The sequence below is a fragment of the Acartia tonsa genome, chromosome 7 (assembly GCF_053477335.1).
Source record: "Acartia tonsa isolate MP-2025a chromosome 7, ASM5347733v1, whole genome shotgun sequence".
Taxonomy (NCBI): Eukaryota; Metazoa; Arthropoda; class Copepoda; order Calanoida; family Acartiidae; genus Acartia; species Acartia tonsa.
The window spans coordinates 46,072,865-46,080,068 of NC_137266.1; positions in this window are offsets into that span (position 1 = coordinate 46,072,865).

Below are 7,204 nucleotides of genomic sequence, written 5' to 3' on the forward strand. Positions count from 1 at the left end.
ACATGTTTTTGCAATGCTATTAAGGAGGAAGGGTAAGGAAGGGGGAAGATACATTATTTGACAATTATATTTTGTTAATTTATTTTCTCCATCATTAAGATAAGATTTCGTTCTAAAATTGTTTACTTTTGAAAACTTGCATGTTTAATATTTCAGCTCCAAAACTTCAGGTCATTAGTCTGAGTTGAACTCAAAATATTGGCACCTTTCTACATAATTCTAATATTTTAGTGTGAAGCTACTCTTAACCTTATTATTGTCCGTTTTTGAGATCAAGCTGCACAAGCTCATAAGCAAACTGTAGAGCAGAATATACATAATTGTATATCTATCCTTTTATATAACAAAAATATTTATATTTGTTAATCCTTAATAAGATTCCACTAAAGCCCTTCAGAGATCTTTTTTTAGGTTTAGGCTATTTTTTCTTATTGTAGATCTTTGGATATAGACTTTTAGCCATTATTCCTAAAATGCCTGCTTATACATTTATTTGATCTTGTTAGTTCAGACTGCTTGTGCAATCATAAATAGATTGAAAAAAAATTTGTTTAAAAATGTTCCTTTCAGTAAAGCAATGTATGATCCTAAGAAGGTTTTATGCTATATTCCAGAAGAGTAGGTCATATTTTATACCACATTAACAACAAAAAAATTAAATATTTTTTTAAAAATAACAAAGTCTTTCTATTATTAGAGTATGTACGTACAACCCTATACTATGTTTGAATGTCAGTTATGGTTTAAGACATATTATTACTGGAATTTACAATAGAATGAATGTCTTTTTTGAATTTTGTATTAAAAAAAAAATGATACAGTTTCTGAACAATAGATCAAAATATTTTTTAGATTCCAAAATTGTTTTTATTTTGTTATCAAAGCATAATCTTTATTAAGATGAAACAGATAAAATACAGGTTCTAAAAATACTGAATGTTATAATGTAACAGTTGAATTTTAAACTGACTTGGACTTATATTGAACTGTTATTATAGATAAAGAATGCCCTAAAAATCCGTGAAAATGGTTGTGAAAATGATTTGATTATGATTGGATAATTGAATTAAAGACATATTTTGATGGAGTGAGCTTTTCAAAATCTTTCTTTTTCTGACGTCCTTTCAAAAATGCAAGTTTTTTGGGTCTTTGAGGACATGGGTTCGATTCCCGGCATAGTTAGATATAAATACAAAACTATCTTAAGACATCATATGAAATGTTTGATTTTGTCGACTTCGTGGCTTTTAGTAAAAGTGGTTATGACTGCCACAATATTGACCTAATGATATTCTAATACATACTTTCATAAAATTTCATAGCTTGTCCAAATTCTAATATGGAATAATAGGTCTGTTTTTATATAAAAAAAAATATATTTTGCTTTCCATTAAAGTTACTGTCGATCAATTAAACCCTCCCCCTCTAATCTATTTTATAAATTGATATAAAGAAGGGATAGGAGTATTTTTTATGACTAAACCCTGCGGGGTACGTAACCCTTTACCTGTGTTGCTATAACTCTGCGTAGCTACCCAGTACCGTGAAATATCTAACCTAACCTGACCTAAATTAGTATACAAACAAAGGAAAATCCATCTTTTGATTTAAAAAATAAGGGGGCGGCGGGGTTTCTCTGCTCAACAAGGCACTTTGAGGGAAAAGCCAGCGTCACTTATTAAAATAATTGACAAAAAGTAGCAACATATTTTTGTACCAAAGGAACACCTTTATTTTTTTCATCTATTTTCAGCCCTAGAGTACGCCCTGTATTATTATATTAGAAAACACTCCTAACAGCAAACACAGACAAACATTCTGATAAATAATTAGTAAAACAGGACAGACAAAAGTTTTGATTACATCAATATCTCTTAAATTACCTCGTACGGAAGAGGTTGCTGTCCATGACAAATAACCGTCAGGTATAGCAATCAAGAAGAAATATGTCCAAAATATTTTAGGTAAAATAGGCTTCAAAATAACACCCATTGAAAGAGGTTCTTAAAAATTTGACTGATAAACCAATACAGTTACGAGACAAGAACGAAAAAACAGGCAGCGGCTAGTAGAAAAGGTCTGACAAAGCTTAATTTGTTAGCTAAAATTTTCATTAACAATAATTTATAACAGAGCATATAGAAATCTTTCCACAATTCTTTCTTTTAAATTCTATTCTAGATATTCTATATATGTATTTTTTCTTATTTCTAACAATATAAAAGTTTACCATGAAAAAAAATATGTAAACTTGTCAATATCTACAATTCTTCACTGAAAGGTCTTTGCTTTAAAATGAATGAAGCAACTTGATGGGCACTAGTCGCCGGACGGTAAAAGCAGTTTTTTGAAAGGGGCTATCTGAGATTATTACAGATTCTGATATATATATATATATATAGACTAATGAAAAATGAAAAAAACGAAATCAAAAGCGTTCCTTCTTGGGAGAAAATCCGGGAAAAAGGTTTTAGCTATTTTTAACCTAAAATTCACATTGGCAAGCCTGCAAAAAATATACAGACATTTTAAAAATGACATTGCTCAGCACCTAGAAGTTGTAGAAAAATGCTACGCATACCATTGGAAAGCTTATAACCTCTAGTTTTCATATTGGTATATAACGTTTTTGTACTATTATCAGTTTTTGAGATATCCTCAGAAGTATACACAAGTTTTAAAAATGCAGTTTTTTCTTGAGAATTTTATATCTGATACTTGTTACACAAACCTTTTTCAGATTATATTACTTAACACCTTGGAGTTATAATTATTATTAGTTATATAATTATTTTATATTTTGGGTACTTTCAATTTTAGCTTAATTAAAAATTGTCTTTGAAACATAGTATAACATAGTTTGTATTAAGAACCAAGGAGGGAGGGGGGGAGTTTATGCACTTATAGGAAATGAAATTCAGTATAAATTTTTGCCCTGGATGTTTTTGGGTTTGTTGTTATGGTTATTAACTTTTTAGTAAAATCTCTTACATGATTAAATCTACCAGTAAAACTTTAAAAATTGAATTTTGGCACTTTTCTTCTAGGGTTAAAACAGCCCCCAAAACACTCAAATCTAAGGTCTGAGCTTATTTTTAGAGAAAACAAGCCAATTTTTTTAATGTAAACTTTTTTGCATAACTGAGCTAAGTAGCCACTAAAGATTTCATTTTGGCACTTTCCTTCTTGGGGTTAATGGGGTATAACACCCCCCAAAACACTAAAATTTAAGGCTTGAGCTTATTTTTAGATATAACAAGCTGATTTTTAATGTAAACTTTTTCAAATACTTGAGCTAAGTAGCAACTAAAGATTTCATTTATACACTTTTTTCTAAGGGATAGTGGGGTGAAACACCCCCCCAATTGTAAACTTATAAGATCCAAGGTGAGAAGGAGAGTTTATACACTTATAGGCAATGAAATTCAGTATAAAATTTTGCTCTGGATGTTTGGGCTTGTTGTTATAGTTATAAACCTGATCATTGTAAAATCTCTTATATGATTAAACTACCAGTAAGACATAAGTTTGGCACTTTCCTTCTATGGACTAGTGGGGTAAAACTGCTCCAAAAGTACTAAAACTTTAAGATCTTGGCTTATTTTTAAAAATATCGGGCTGATTTTGTTAATGAATACTTTTTTTTCAAATCACTATAGATTTCAATTAGGCACTCTCTTTCAAGGACTAAATTATTATTTTTTTCATTATGTGAAATAAGTTTTCATTAGAATTCAACATGATATCTTTGAAAATAAGCTCAGAACTCATGATATTTGTATTTTGGGGGGTGTTTTACCCCACTAGACTCTAGAAAGTGCCAGAATGAAATTATGTGAAAAATGTTTACATTAAAAAATTAGCTTGATATCTTTAAGAATAATCTCATTATTTACAATTTTAGTGTTTTAGGGGCTTTTTACCCCAAAAGCCCTTAAAGAAAAGTGCCAAAATTTAATTTTTAAAGCTTTAAAAGTAGATCCAATCATATAAGAAAATATTAAAAAAGAATCATTTGATAACTATAACAACAAGTCCAAACAGCCAGGGCAAAATATGATACTGAGATTTAATTTTAATGTTTAAGGGGTTGTTTTACCCCACTAGCCCAAGAAGGAAAATGCCTAAATAAAATCTATAGTGGCTACTTATCTCAATTAGGAGAAAAAAATTTAAATTGAAAAAAAAAATCTTGATATCTCTAAAAATAAGCTCAAGCCTTAAATTTTAGTGTTTTGGGGGGTGTTATATCCCACTAACCCCAAGAAGGAAAGTGACAAAATGAAATCTTTATTGTCTACTTAGTTTAATTATGAAAAAAGTGTTTACATAAAAAAAATTGGCTTGATATCTCAAAAAATATGCTCAGACCTTAGATTTTAGTGTTTTGGGGGCTGTTTTAACCCACTAGCCCCTAGAAGAAAAGTGCCAAAATTCAATTTTTAAAGTTTTACTGTTAGATTTAATCATATAAGAGATTTTACAAAAAGGTTAATAACTTTAACAACAAGCTCAAAAACATCCAGGACAAAAATTTATACTGAATTTCATTTCCTATAAGTGTATAAACTCCCCCCCTCCCTCCTTGGTTCTTAATACAAACTATGTTATACTATGTTTCAAAGACAATTTTTAAGTAAGCTAAAATTGAAAGTACCCAAACTATAAAATAATTATATAACTAATAATAATTATAACTCCTAGGTGTTAAGTAATATAATTTGAAAAAGGTTTGTGTAACAAGTATCAGATATAAAATTCTCAAGAAAAAACTGCATTTTTAAAACTTGTGTATACTGCAGAGGATAGCTCAAAAACTAATAATAGTACAAAAACGTTATATACCAATATGAAAACTAGAGGTTATTAGCTTTCCAATGGCATGTGTAGCATTTTTCTACCACTTCGAGGTGCTAAGCAATGACATGTTTAAAATGTGTGTATAATTTTTTATACAGGCTTGCCAATGTGAATTTTAGGTTAAAAATAGCTAAAACCTTTTTCCCGGATTTTCTCCCAAGAAGGAACGCTTTTAATTTCGTTTTTTGCATTTTTCATTAGTCTATATATGTATATATCAGAATCTGTAATAATCTCAGATAGCCCCTTTCAAAAAACTGCTTTTTCCTTCCGGCGACTAGTGTGGGAGACTCTAAAAAGTGTCCAAAAAAATGAGCCGTGGGACGTCAATAGATCCATCTCTTTTTAAGGGGTTTCCTTTCACACTTCTCCTCTCATCTCTTCCTTTTATGACGTCACACGGCTAATTTTTTTCGAACTCTGTGTAGAGTTTCCTTGTTGGTGTCTTGGTGTCTTGTTGGTGTCTTGAATCTTTATTCCCAATTTAACATGCTTAAACTAACAAACAGATCTATATGTTTATAATGGATGTACGAATTGATCCTTATTTTAGAAAAAAAAAATTTAAAGTTAAAATATTTCCTAAAACTGTTCCATAGTGGCAATATTAAAGTCATAATTTCTCTTTTTTTCTCTCTCAAATCTTTATTGAAAATCTTCCCAATTACTCACACAGAGTTATCCTACGATGTTGCACATTTTTTGGAACAGCTATAATAATTTTGATTTAAGGATGTAATTATAGAGAAATAATGCATTGTAAATTATACATGTACCACGGCAATCAAAATCTTTTATAAAATAGAACATTAAATATAATAATGTAACAAATACTTTAATGACTTTATTTTCGTTGTAGTATTAAGAATTTATTTTCAAGTATCAATAATTAATGAAAACGTTTACATAAATTTTGCAGTTTTGTGAAATTTCCTTTCTCCCCAAAACTCCTCCCCCTTTCTCTTTCACCATTGTTTGGTTTCCATAGGGTGAAGACCTTTCCAGTAAGGACACAAAAAAGCAAATAAAAATATGGAAAAATAGCTAATTTTGTAGATAGAACATGTAAAAGGCCAATAAATGATCATTTGGTTTATTAAAGCAGCATGATGTTTGTGTCTGTGCTTCTGTTGAAATATTTAACCAGTGGACCCGAAAATTTACAATTCTAAACATGTATTAGTCCTCTGAAAGGTTTTGTCTATTCTTGGATTACCCTCCATTTTAAACGAAATTAGTATAATGGAAAGGAAACGAAGTGGCAGGTTTCGTCGTTTTTTTCACAGTAGCTATTTTCCTATTTCTAGCCCCTGCAGGGGAATCAAACCCTGTGGGGCAATCAAAGACACTTAACTAACCTAATCTAAAATAACAAAAAAATATCTAATCAAAAGCTACTGTGAATACGACGAAATCCGCTACTTAGTTTACTTTTTATGGTCCAGAAATTATTTTAAAATTATGTTTAAAATACCAAAACTAAGCAAACACCTAGAAGAATGAAAAATAAAAATATATTCGTAGTTTTGTAAAAACATAGCTTATTTGATAGATAGTGACATAATTTGCTCAAAATTCTGGAATCAAAATTTTTGGCCGGTATTCGTTCATTTCTGTTAAAGCAATACTAAATCAGTTTCATGTCTATCTACTTGTGAGAGAGAGTCCATTGATCCAAGGGTTTTTTTTAAAAACTAATAGTTAATTAATTTAAAACCTATACATTTATTTTTGATTTGAATTTTTTTAAAGGGAATATGTGCCACCTTATTAAAAGAAAACAAGTATTTACAACCAAAACATTTTTATTAATGTGACTATAGCTCATTTAAAGCCACAGGTCTTAGTAGTCAATCAGAATTTTTATTAGCTTAGAGAAATCGCAAATGGCTTCATTTTTTATCTCTAATGACTTTAGTATTTAAACCAACCTTGGATATTTATTATTTTTTAAGCTCTTCTTAATCTATATTATTTTCAATTTACCAGAGCTTTAATCTTTGAAAATTGATTCTTTTAGAAACTTTGAAATATATAATTAAAATAAGACATATAATTTTAAAAATACTTAAACTTAACATTTATTCACAGCATAATTGAATACATATCATATTGATAATCATCAACAGTAACAAATAGCAAACTAGGATCGTGAAAATTTTGCTAAAATGTTAAAACACCTTTTTGGTTTGTTGTCTGAAGTAACTTTCATTTTATAACATAAAATTGGTTCTAATGTTGGCTTTGTTTAGGAGAAAGACAGTAAAATAATAAGCTCTCACAGGTATAGATCCTATTGTTATTTTGTGATATCATATAGCTTTAAAATCTTGAGAAACCACAT